The sequence below is a fragment of the Tupaia chinensis genome, unplaced genomic scaffold, assembly GCF_000334495.1.
Source record: "Tupaia chinensis unplaced genomic scaffold, TupChi_1.0 Scaffold000521_1, whole genome shotgun sequence".
NCBI lineage: Eukaryota > Metazoa > Chordata > Mammalia > Scandentia > Tupaiidae > Tupaia > Tupaia belangeri.
The window spans coordinates 842,950-856,532 of record NW_006160034.1 but is presented as its reverse complement, the minus strand read 5'-3'; the positions used below and the strand labels follow the sequence as shown (position 1 = coordinate 856,532).

General features: G+C 48.7%; 1 long non-coding RNA gene across 1 annotated transcript; it reads left to right on the top strand.

Annotated features, from left to right (window-relative positions):
• Positions 1–574: 574 nt before the first annotated feature.
• LOC114009334 (uncharacterized) lies at positions 575–13,554 on the top strand. Its single transcript, XR_003550769.1, has 3 exons — positions 575–941; positions 2,471–2,630; positions 13,322–13,554. It is a non-coding gene; the product is annotated as an uncharacterized LOC114009334 (long non-coding RNA).
• The last annotated feature ends 29 nt before the right edge of the window (positions 13,555–13,583 follow it).

The window sequence follows — 13,583 nt, the reverse complement described above, 5'->3', positions numbered from 1 at the left end:
GTCCCCATCCCTTCATATAGGGCACCCTCCTCACCCTCACTTCTGCAGGCTAACAGACCCAAGTTCGGGACCAGCAGGTGGCATGGTGGCTAAAGCACTGGATCCCATATGGCCCACTCTGTAGGTTCAAGTCCCAGACCTGGTGACTTGTAAAACATGCCAGGCACATACGCATGCATGCCCAAAATCCTGAGAGGAGAAAGGAGGAGAAGGGACTACAGCATAGTCATCCCCATGGGGAGTGATCCCTCACTTTCCCTCTCTCTGTTTCAAACACGTGCCTTACGGTCAAAAAAAAAAAAAAGACCAAGTTTAAATGTTACCTCACCCAGGAAGCCTTCCCTGGTTCTCTCAACAAGAAGTAACTTTCTCCTCTCTCCTTCTCCCCGCAGTGGATGCGGGGTCTAATTCCAGAGAGATAACCTCACAGCTTATCAGCCTGGACTTCAGACCGCTCCACAATCGCTATCCGAAACTCACGGCTCACAGCCACCCCGCGGTTTCCGCTGAGCATGTGCAAGGTCCCCACGGTCGCTCTGCCCGGCACGTGGCTCACGGACCGAGCACCACGCACACGGAACCTCTGCAGGTGGCCGCATACACGCTGCCCCACTTAGGGCACGGCCCGCGCTTCGCTGCTCTCTGCGATCGGAGACGGCCACCTGGTCATTCACGCTGCACTCCGCCCCACTCAGCCCTCTGCAGCCCCGTCTCTCCCTGCCTGCCCACCCTGTCCCACCGGGAGGTCCGCCCAGGGAGAAGCAAACCTCGCTGCTTCGTTCCCAGGCACACGCCCAGCAGCCAGACCAGCACGGGTGCTCAGCAGACGGCCAGGGTGGACTAGCGAGTGGACGGACAGCTGGCAGGCTAACTTGCTGCTGGCCCGCGAGAGGTGGAGAATACATGTCTGCTGCACGAGGGCATCTTGTCCAGTACAGAAGGTACCTTAGGGGCCCGCACGTGGCGTAATGGTTACATTCCTGGACTCCCATATAATCGACTGCAGTTCGAGTCCCAGACCTGCCACCTTGAAACTCATGCCGGGTGCGTATGTGTGGGTGCCCAAAAATTCCCAGAGGAGAATGGAGACAAGATTGTGGTGTGGCCATCTCCCCAGGGGGTGATTTCTCACTTTCTGTGTCTCTGGTGAGTGCCCGCACCCTATAGCAAAAAATTAAAATTAAAATCCTTCTCTCTTAAAAAAAAAAGTGGCTTTTACATTTATATTATGAGCTCTGATGGGCAAGGGGGGTCTGGATGCCCTCTCCAGCACCAACACAGTGCTTTACGCTGGCTAGGCTGGATTGCTGGGTCAACAAGGGCTCAGGGCCAGCCAGTGGTGTTGGTTAAGGTGGCTGGATCCTCCATGGCTCACTCCATAGGTTCGAGTCCCAGTCCCAGTAGCCAGAAAATCATTCTGGGTGCGTGTGCATGCATGCCACAATTCCCAGGGAGAATGGGGGGAAGGGATTGCACACCGTGGCCCCCTTCCTCCTGGGGGGTGCCTTCTCACCTCTTGCCCCCTTTCTGTCTCTCTCTAGCAAGTGCACACGCCCTAGAACGAACTAACTTTTTAAAATTACCAAATAAAGGGGCCAGCAGGTGGAATGGTGGTTAAGTCTCTGGACTCCCATATGGCCAAGTATGGTTTGAGTTCTGGACCTGGCAGCTTACTTTCTCAATTTCTCTCTCTCTCTCTCTCTCTGGTGACTGCATGTGCCCTATGGCAAATTAAATAATAATAATAATCATAAATTTAAAAAATAATTTTTGGAGAGGTTTTTGCTATAGGGCACTCACCAGAAAGACAGAGAGAGACAGAGAGACAGAGAGACAGAGAGTGAGAAATCACCCCCCAGGGAGATGGTCATGCCACAATCCCTTCTCCTCCATTCTCCTCTCAGGATCTTGGGCACGCACGCACACACGCCCGGCGTGAGTTTTAAGCCACCAGGTCCGGGACGTAAACCGCGGTCAACTACGTGGGAGTCCAGCGACATAGCCGTTACACTAACTGCTGGTCCCAAGAAATAATTATTTTTAACAAGACTCAATAAGAGCTGAGCTGAGTTACGGCCGTATCTGTGAAGCCTGATCTTGGCTCATCTTTTCCGTGTAGAGGAACCTGTACCAGTTCCTTCCCCATGGAGAGGCAGCCCTGCAGAGTAGCCCAGGTCACCAGAGGCGCTGCGGGAGGGCATGGTTCCAACCCCAGCTGTTCTGAGGACCCATGTAAATTGGGGCAACTAGCTAACCTCTCCCCACTTCAGAGAGCGGGCCTGTGGTGCAGAGGCCCGTGTCCTCCCTGGCTCAGTGCCGGCCCCGCGCCCGTCAGCACCCCTTCTTCCCAGTTTTAAATCGTTTGACTCATGTCAGAGTATTTTAATATGTCACCTGCACTTGAGCAGGTCCCTATTTAAAACAGCAGGGATAATGTGCACCAGGTGTTGAGTCTCCATTAACTTCTCAGGCCCCTGCAGCGTTCCAGAGACCAGCCGGTGACGTCAGCACATGCCTGCCACCTCGCCCGGAGGTCCCGCAGCTGCAGCATGGCAGTGTCCCGGGAGGGCACCCTCTCACATGGAAGAGTGATGCTCTTCCTCGTCACGCCCCACACAGGGACAGGGCAGGTAAGTGATGGCCCGCGGACTGCACCTGTTACATAGTGAGGCAGTGACATGCCCCAGCTTCACAATGGGTGGGTCTTTAAGATGAAAGTGCATCTCCGTCAGAATGCATCTGGTAGTATTCAAATCCCTCTGGGGGCTGATTCCCTTTAGAGGCAGGAAGTCATTGTGCAGGGCTCACAAAGACGAATGTCACCAACTCAAGTGACAGGCTATGATGACTGGGCCAGACAGGGTTCACTGAGATGCACCAGAGGCAAGAGCGCAGTGAGCCTTCTGTGAGAACATCGAAAAAGTCTCTTCCCACGAGCTTTACGTACCACAACGCTGTGGCCTACCAAAGAAGATATTCCACCTAGAACGACTCTTTATTTATTTATTTGTTTTACATCACTTAGCTCGTAAAGCGAACTCACCCGACGTGAACACACCTCATGCCAGTGCAGCTGAAGACACTACCCATGACCACCCGACAGCCCACTTCTGTGCCCCATCAACGTTCTGCCTCTACTTTTCTCCTTCATTTCTTGCCTCAGAACCACTGTAAAAAAAGGCCGAGTTCGAAAGATCATTCGCAGGTCAGCAAGTGGCATGGGGGTGACGGCAGCTGGATCCCACATGGCTGGCCCAGACCCAGCAGCTTGAAAACCGCATTGGGCAAGTGTGCGTGCCCAAAACCCAGAGGAGAATGGAGGAGAAGGGACTGCAGTGTGGCCCTTCCCTGGGAGGCGATTTCTCACTTTCCTTCTCTCTCTCTCTCTCTCTCTCTCTCTGTTGCCTCTTGATGATTCTCTTTTTTCCTAAATGTGCTTCTAAAACACAAATATCAAATTGTACTTTTTTTTTTGGAGAGATTTTTTGCTATAGGGCGCGTGCATTCGCCAGACAGAGAGAGACAGAGAGACAGAAAGTGAGAAATCACCCCCCAGGGAGGATGGCCATGCCGCAATCCCTTCTCCTCTGTTCTCCTCTCGGGATCTTGGGCACGCATGCACACGCACCCGGTGTGAGTTTAAGCCACCGGGTCTGGGACTCGAACCGCAGTTGACTATGTGGGAGTCCAGCGACATAGCCATTATGCTGACTGCTGGCCCCTCAAATTGTGTTTCAAGGAACCACATTTGTCACAGCTGGACATGCTGAAAGGATCAAAAGGACTGAGGGAAGCTGTCCTAAAAGATTTGCCCCTAAAAGGTTTCCAGCACTGGCAGGCGCTGCGCCGTGAGCGTGCGTGTCTGGGAGCCGCGTGTCCTCATGGAACGTGCCCTGCGCCCTTTCTGCTGAGCTCTCTCACAAAGTCACTGTTCCTGCAGTAAGGCTGTCTCAGTCTTGCTTCTGACCAAGAGGTGTTTTACAAGGATGCGTTTTACTTTCTCTTTTATTTGGAGAGAGATTTTTGCTATGGGGCACATGTGCTCACCGGAGACACTGAGAGAGACGGAGAGAGCAAGAAACCACCCCCCAGGGGGGATGGCCACACCACAATCCCTTCTCTTCCATTCTCCTCTTGAGATTTTGGGCATGTACAAGTGCCCTGCATGAGTTTCAAACCTCCAGGTCTGGGACTCGAACCACGGTCAGCCATGTGGGAGTCCAGCGCCTTAACTGCTACACACCAGCTGGTCCCCATGTTTTACTTTCTTAAGTCAATTCTCTCCATCTTTGCATTTTTTATCTTCCACGGGCAAAAGAAGTTTTGCAAAGTTGTTGTTTTGTTTGTTTTTTGTTTGTTTGGATTTTTTTTTTGGTTTTGTTTTTTACCAGAAAGAAATGTAACAGGGGACCGAGTGAGCAATCACAGCGTGCTTTAAATCCCTCGGCTTTGAGTTCCGCGGTTAGGAAAACTCCGTGGTAGTGGGAACGAGCAGAACTGGGATCAGAAGTACCCGCTCCTGGGCCAAGTTCCGCTGGGCAGGATTATTGACTCAGCGCCTCTGTTGACTCAGCCACCAGCACTTGACCCCGTGGTGCAATCACCGCCCTTGCCCTTCACCTTCTGACTGTGGAAGAGTTCCCGTGTGTACAGCCCATCCTCCAACAGCTTAACCCAGCGCTGATTTCACGCAGGAGTAACTGAGTTGAAAGGAACACTTATATGGCTCTTGCTTTCAACACGTGGGAACACTTGCTGTTAAGAGCAGCTCCTGGGGGCCAGCGGTTGGAGTAATGGCTATGTCGCTGGACTCTCATGTAGCTGACCACAGTTCGAGTCCCGGACCCAGTGGCTTAAACTCACACCAAGCGCATGTACGTGTGTACTCAAGATCCCGAGAGGAGAATGGAGGAGAAGGGATTGCGGCGTGGCCATCCCCCCTAGGGGGTGATTTCTTGCTTTCTGTCTCTCTGTCTCTCTGTCTTTCTAGTGAGGGCATGCGCCCTATAGCAAACACCTCTCCAAAAAAAAAAAAACAAGAGTAGAGCAGCTCCTGAAGGGGGCGGTGAGCCTCGCATTCCCACGTGCTGGCTTGGAGGCTACACGTTCCAATCAGCCCACGTAGAATCGCTCAGAAGAGCAGGCAGCTCGGCAGGCCTGAGTTCTGGAGGAACCACAGCCACAGCTCTGTGGCCAGCACCCAAAGCCCCACTGCCTTTTTATTCTAGCGTTCCTGTTTGCACCTGGCCAACACAGGTTCAGCTTCTGTTTGCTTTTTGTTTCGTTTACTGCTTGTCAGTGAAAGCTTCATCTTCGTACTGCCTTGGGGCTGACGGCATCCACTTAGGCAAATATGCCTTCTGAGCCTAGCAGTGAGCGAATGACTTTTTGCTGAAGGCAGGATACGCTCTCTGAAGAGAGACAGAGAGAGAGAGAGAGAGATTGAGAGGGAAAGTGAGAAAGCACGCCCCAGAGGGGACGGCCACGCCGCCATCCCTTCTCCTCTGTTCTCGTGGGATCTGGGGCACGCACACTCACGCACCCGGTGTGATCTTTAAGCCACCAGGTCCGGGAACTCAACTGTGCAGTCAGCCATGTGGGATTCAGCTGCCTTAACCTCCGCACCACTGGCTGGCCCGATCAATGCTTTCTTACGTGGCTTGTGAACTACTTTTACAGCTCCAAAATCCCTGTCTGCCCACAGCGGCTGGGGACCAGCAGGCCACCTCCCCGCGGTGACGCTGAGAGGTGAGCTGGCTGCTCGCACTGCCTTTGGTATCAGCAATGTGCGTCCACGTAACCACCTGATAGCGGCCACACCCACGTCCATTCGCACTCTGCAAACTTACCGGGCAGCTAACCTGAGGGACTGTGCTAAGGGCTGGAGGCGCCACGTGAGCAGGAACGGGACCACTACGGGCCCTCGTGAAGTTTACATTCAGGTGGGAAAACAATTTATAGAAGCATATACATTCGTCTCTCTCTCTCTCTCTCTCTCTCTCTTTTTTATTTTTAAGAGAGATTTTCACTACAGGGCGTATGCACTCGCCAGACAAAGAGACAGAAAATGAAAAATCACCCCTATGGGGGGACGGCCATGCAGCAATTCCTTCTCCTCCAGTCTCCTCTCGGAATTTTGGGCATGCCCAGTGTGAGTTTTAAGCCATGGGGTCCAGGATTCGAACTGCAGTCAACCACGTGGGAGTCCAGTGATATAACCATTATGTTATCTGCTGGTCCCCAGCATTTGAACTTTTAAAAAACTTTGCCAGAAGGTGCATCCACTCACCAGACAGAGAGAGAAAGGGAAAGGGAGAAAGCACCCCCAATGGGGTATGGTCACCCCACTGTCCCTTCTCCTTCATTTCTTCCTCCTTTCCAGATTTTGGGCACACGGGCACACACACTCGGTGGCTTTCTCAAGCCACCAGATCCAGGACTTGAACTGTACAATCAACCAGGTGGGATCTAGCCACCTTAACCACCACACCACAGGCAAGCCCCACATGTAAATTATAACCAATAAATACAATAGGAAAAAAAAAATCTATGGTGGTGTAAAAGCCTACGGTAGTGAGACCCAGCCGGTGTGAAGAGGCCTTCAGGGAAACGAAGTCGGAGGTGCAGACAGGAAGGAGTTAGCAGGCAAAGGGGGCTGGGGTGGAGGTGAGTGGCGACCGCAGCGTGGGGGAGGAACGATGTCCCAAGTAGCATGCGCAGCATGTGCAGAGGGCTGGCCCCACAGCCTAGAGGTTAGGGGAGCTGGATCCCACATGGCAAACCTCAGTTCAAAGCCCAGCTCCAGAAGCTTGAAAACCACTGGGTGTGGGTGCGTGGCCCAAAACCCAAAAGGATGCAGAAATGAAGATGGGACGGTGGCATCGTCACACCCCTCTGGGGGACTGTGCTCTCCCTCTCTGTGTCTCTGACGAGCACAGGTGCCCTTCGGCAACAGGAGGCGGGGAGGGAACGTTACCAGAGTAACGATCTTCATGGACCCTAAAAGTGCGGAGAGGTCCCAGAGGGGTTTTAAAATGGGGAGGAGGTTGGGAGAGGGAAAATGACATGATGAAATCTACCTTGTTCAAATATTACTAAGGGCGGGGTGGGCAGCCAGTGAGGGGTGGCCAGGGCAGAAACCCGGGTGAGAGGCCATTCAATGCCACAGAAGAGAGGCCGGGGATGGTCATGTCGGAGAGAAACGGGAGGATGGCAGAGGCTAAGGACGTGCATTCTCTGGTTTTGCCTGAGCGTTCTTTAATTACAGTAACCCTCCCTCATCCGTGGAGGATACTTTCCAAGAGCCCCAGGGGAGTCCTGAAACTGCAGACAATACTGAGCCCCATATATTCCGTGTTTGTCGTATAATGCTTAATTGCTTTTCTCTCTTTTTTTTTTCCGAGGACGTGTTCCACATTTTATTTACACTTTAAGACTAACTTTCATCTCACAATCACATATCCGTACACCATTTCCGTGTTGTTGACTTCACGTCAACTTAAGTGCATGGTTTGTTCAGCAAAACTGTAAACGAGGACTTAGCGTGTCTGTTACATGTAACATACAGAAACGGCTCTTAACAGAAAGTCATCGATACAACCCCCCAACAATTTTTTTTATGATAAATACAGGTATCAAAACAATCTCGAACATATTTCTGATACTACTAGTAGTCAGCACCCACACCGCTTCAAAAATTAACACCATTTGTGACCATATTCATTGTACCTGCTGCCTTAAACAATTTCTACTGCGGCTCTTTCACTAAGCGAGATGGATAAAACATACCAATTCTGTTTTTCCTTCTTGAAATTTTTTTTTTACTTTTCAGAAACACATACGCTTACACCACTGCCATCTGACACTTCTTGTCATGCTTTCATTTTGAAAACTCCAATTCTATTTCAAGTACTCCAGGTTTCCATTTAAATGACAGTGCTTTGGGATCAGCAGTTAGCGTAATGGCTATGTCTCTGAACTCCCATGTAGCCAACCGCGGTTCGAGTCCCGGACCCAGTTGCTTAAACTCACACCAGGCACATGTTGGGTGCGTGCCCAAGATCCCGAGAGGAGAAAGGAGAAGCGATTGTGGCATGGCCATCCCCCCTGGGGGGGTGATTTCTCACTTTCTATCTCTCTGTCTCTGTTTTTCCGGCGAGCACACACACCCTATAGCAAAAATCTCTCCAAAAAAAATCAGTTAATTAATAAAATTAAATAAATAAATGACAGCACCTTAACGAGAGGGGAAAAAAAACTGTGCTGCATTGTCCCTTTTGTTACCTGAAAACCTAATGGGTGTACGCATATTAAATATATTCTAACCAATGGCCAGTCGTGTTTATTAGCTGGAATTCTTTTACTTAATGTGTGGGTATTTGCATTGTGATATTTAATCAAGGCATGTATATGAGTAGAAGGTTGTTGATTTAAGACAAATTTGAGAGCCTCTAAAATTAATTGCTGTATGTTTGTCCTTCTGGTGGCTGTACAAGCTTCGTATTTTCTTTGGACATCATTAGACGTCGTAGCTCTTGTAGGGGGACTTTAGTACTGTGAAGAGTTTTGCCATTTTGCTAGCACGGGTCTGCTCCTGCCTCCACCAGCCCGCTGGCATAATTTCCGTTCGTATTCATCTGTGTTACAAGCCTAGCTGCTGGAGGAGCTTCTGGGTATTGAGGTCCGCGTTCTACTTTCAGGCTATATATCCTGTTTCCATCACTGGCCCTTGGTGGCCAACAATCATGCCTGTCCCCTTGTGAGTGTCACATCTTCATCATCTTCAAGGCCCCGGCTAACAGGACGTTCCCCTACTCCTTTTCGTACTTCTTCAACTTCTCACAATGAGAGCAAACTAGGAGGAACTTGAACTCCGTGGAGACCGCTATCTTCTCCCGCAGCCCGAAGTGTAATTGCTAAATGGGGCACAGTGAGAGATTGACAACCACTAATGCTGAAACAGAACAATATAACAATAGACTGTCATAAAAACAATGTCTCTCTCTCTCGCTCACTGTCTCTCTCACTCTCTCACTGTCTCTTTCTCTCTCAATGTATCTTACTGTACTTATAGTAAGCAAAGTCGTCATGCATTTTTTGCATAGAAAAACACAGAAAAATATGTCATGATTTTCTTGATGACCTAATATTTTCAGACTATGGTTGACACAGGTAACTAAAGCCATGGAATATGGGACCACCATACAGTAGCAGTTATGTTGCTGGACTCCCACATGGCTGACCGCGATTCAAGTACTGGACTCGGTAGCTTGCGTGGGTACCCAAAATTCCAGGAGGAGAATGGAGGAGAAGGGATTGTGGCGTGGCCATCTTCCTTGGGGAGGGTGATTTCTCACTTTATCTCTTACTGTCTCTGTCTCCCAACCCCACAAGTACACATGCCCTAGGGCAAAGCCTCTCCCCCCCCCAAAAAAAAACCACGGAATATGAAAACATATAGTGGAGAACTACTCTATTTGTAAACTGAAAAACACAAATGGTAGGTTTATCGATCAGCTTTCTGCACCCTATTTATGTTATTTCTGTAGCAGATTTTAGATGAGGAAGGAAAAAAACAGCAAAAAGTAAAACAAAGCTGAAAAAGTATTTTATGAAAAAATGTGTTCCTAGGACCAGCAGTTGCCATAATGGCTATGTCACTGGACTCCCATGTAGTCAACCGCAGTTAACATCCCGGACCCGGTGGTTTAAAACTCACGCCAGGCTTGTGTGTGCGTGCGTGCCCAAGATCCTGAGAGGAGAATGGAAGAGAAGGGATTGCAGTGTGGCCATCCCCCCTGGGGGGTGATTTCTCACTTTCTGTCTCTCTGTCTCTCTCTGTCTGTCTGGCAAGCGCACGTGCCCTATAGCAAAAACCTCTTCAAAAAAAAAAAAATATATATATATGTGTGTGTGTGTGTGTTCCTGAAAAACTATGCTATACCCAGGCAATAAAACAAAGCATATCTTCAGAAACATCGCCAGATAAATATTTCTTCCTTGCACGAAAGCATATACTAACAAATGCAAGACACATTACGGCGCTGCTGTGCCAAGTGACACGGAAACCACCATCCTGGTCATTCCCGCATACCATCTCTCCTTTATTACGGGGAACACAAATTGGGTGACTTTACAACTCTGGAAGGATGGGACGGCTGAGAAATTTAATAATCACCACCAGGTTTCAGAATAAACCATTTACTAAGCCACTAGAATGCCCAAGAGGTTCACGAGGATTTCGATGTATTCCTGTGCCCAGGTGGAAGTCATTTTGATACCTATATGATTATGGTATGAAACGCCTCGTTCGCACTTCCTGGGAAACGCAGTCTTCCTGTGCGTCTAGGTTACAGTGTTGTTCTGGGTTACAACGTCACAGCTGTGTAACGAGAAGCTCAGAATGGAGCTAGCCCTGCAGACGATGTGTGACCATGTACCACGAGCTAATTTTCCACTGAACTGGCCACATGTGTTTGTGTCTGACCTACGCAGAACAAAAGTGTAAAAGAGGGAGCCGGGTCTGACTAGTCTCATGTAGCAACCACACAGGTACCTTCTAAAGTTTAATGCCATGAGCTTAAAAAAGACAGTCTGATTTTAAGACTATGAAACTAGAGTTTATATCGCTCCTAGAAAATGCAGCTTTTGTTATCAGAAAGAAAAGAAATTCAACATAAAGATCACTGATAAAACAATTTAACACCAGAGGGAGTCGATACACTGATTTCTAAAGGCCAAGTATATTTTTTAACACGCTATTTTTAGGGATCCGAGCTGCCGTGTAAGCGTTATTTAAATAGATTCTGCATGTTAATTTCTGCTTTTGTTTCTTAAAAAAAGAAAAAAAAAAAAAAGAATCACGGAGGAGCTGCAGTGCATATGGGGCTGGTCCTGTCGTCTAGTGGTTAAGGGAGTCAAATCCACGTGCTTGACCAGGGTTCGAATGCTAGCCCCAGAGGCTTGAAAAACATTCACAGGGGACCAGCAGTTGGCCTAATGGCTATGTCGCTGAACTCCCACATAGTCGACCGCAGTTCAAGTCTCGAACTCAGTGGCTTTAAACTCACGCCGGGCGCGTGTGCGTGCGTGCCCAAGATCCGGAGAGGAGAATGGAGGAGAAGGGATTGCGGCGTGGCCATCCTCCCTGGGGGGGATTTCTCGCTTTCTGTCTCTCTGTCTCTCTCTGTCTGGCGAGTACACGCCCTATAGTGAAAACCTCTGAATAAAAACCTTCCTGGCATATGTACCTGTGTGGCCCAAATCCTGACAGACAGAGAGATGACTGCAGTAAGACCACAGCCCGGGAGGGGTGGGGCCCTTTCTCCCTCTCCCTCCATAGCCTTCTGGCAAGCACAGGTGCCCTCTGGAAGGAGGAAGGAGGGGAGTGGAGGGGAGGGGAGGGAAGGGGAGGGGAGGGGAGGGAATGTGAAGTAACTTGAACAGTCTATACAGTATCCCAACAGCCACCCTCCTTTCTGACACAGACGCGAACACCTGACTTGAGCATACAGTGGTATTTTAGAAATCTCACACTTCCATCTGCCACACTAGCCCTTTGAGAAATGCTGTCCCCTGCTTCGTGTGGTCATAGAGCAATCGTGCCTTGGAATCTTCCCGGCAGAGTGGGAAAGAGGAGAAATCACAAAAACTCTGATTTGGGTTCTTTCTTTTTTCTTTTTCTTTTTTTTTTTTTTGAGAGAGATTTTTGCTACAGGGCACATGCGTTCACCAGAGAAACAGAAAGTGATAACACCACCTCCCCACCCCCGCCCAGCGGGATGCCCACGCCACAATCCCTTCTCCTCCGTTCTCCTCTCAGGATTTTGGGCTCCTGTGCACATGAACCTGGTTTAGGTTTCAAGTTGCTGAGCCACGGTGAGAGTCCAATGCCTTAGCCACTATGCAAACTGCTGGCCCCCTAGTGTGGGTTCTTAAGGAAAAACAATACAATAGATTGGATTTAAGAATTAAAAATTGCGAGGCCAACAGGTGGCATGGTGGTTAAGTTGCTGGCCTCTCACATGGCCGACTATGGTTCAATTCCCAGACATGGCAGCTTGAAAATCATGCTTGACATGTGTGTGTGCGTGCCCAAAGTCCAGAGTGGAGAAAGGAGGAGAGGGTATTGCCGCATGGTCATCCCCTCTTGGGGTGATTTCTCACACACTCTCTCTCTCTCTCTCTGTCTCTCACTCCCCAGTGAATGCACACATCCTATGGCAAAAACCTGAAAAAAAGAATTAAAAATTACAAGCCTATAACACTACAGAGCTTACTGAAAGAGTAATTCACAGACAAATAGTAATTACTAGCAGGCAAGATAAGTCTGTGTGCCAAGGCAAGTCTACTTGGGTATTTCATGATCACATTATAGCAGTTGAAAGATGCTCCCCCATAATAAAAATGTTAACCCATTCATGATCTCATATGCATGACAGAGACGTCATGGTAAGTTACATCACCAAGGAGTCTTCAAATACAGCCATGCCACTTCCTGCACTCACCAATATTTCAGTAAGAAGAAAAATGGAGAGATCAGCAGGTGGTTAAGGCTCTGGACTCCTATGTGGATAGCCGAGGTTCAAGTCCCAGACCTGCCGACTTGAAACACACCAGGTACATGTGCATACATGCCCAAAATCCCAGGCAGAGAATGGAGGAGAAGGGATTGTGGCATGGCCATCCCTCCTGGGGGATGATTTCTCACTTTGTCTGTCTGTCTCTCTTTGTCTCTCCAGTTAGCATACATGTCCTATAGCAAAAATTTCACACACACACACACACACACACACAAAAAAAAAGAAAGAAAGAAAGAAAAGAAAAGAAAGAAAGAAAAGAAAAGTGGATCTTCTGTAAGCCTCGGATCATTTAATTTCTAAATTCCGAGCGAAGGAATTTCCATTCATTCTTTATTTTTCTTTCTTTATTTAATTTCATTTGTTATTATTATTATTATTTAATTGGACCAAAGAGAGACAGAGAGAGAAAGGGAAAGTGGGAAAGCAAGCTGCCAGGTCTGGGACATGAACCACAGTCGGCCATGTGGGAGTCCAGCGCCTCAACCACCATGCCACCTACTGGTCTCTGTTTACTTTTTTTAAAAAGTACAAGGAATTATATCTGAGAAGGTGGTGAAAACCTGAAGGATTGACCAGGATATCCGAATTTTGATACCTCGTTTTTATGGACAGAAAACAACTGACGTGAATATCTATCAAGGTTATATTATATTTTCCAGATTCTGAGTGGAACAGATTACTAAAGAATCTTGCTGTTTTTACCTTTTTGTTTGCTCATTTGCTTCTACCTCTTACTAAAGAACTTTTCAGACATGTACAGAAAAGGGAATAACACTAGGAACAACCTTCTCCTGCTCAAATAATTGACAATGGATGGCCGATCTTGACTGGGACGATCATAATCTTCCATTTCAACTCCTTGCTCCTGGTGGATTGTTTTAAGCAAATCTCATCTATCATACCCAAGGTAAGAAGAAAAAGTGGCCCCTCCAAAATGCAGTCACATACTAATCCCCAGAACCTGCAGACATCATCCGTGACTACATTAAGAATCTTGAAGGG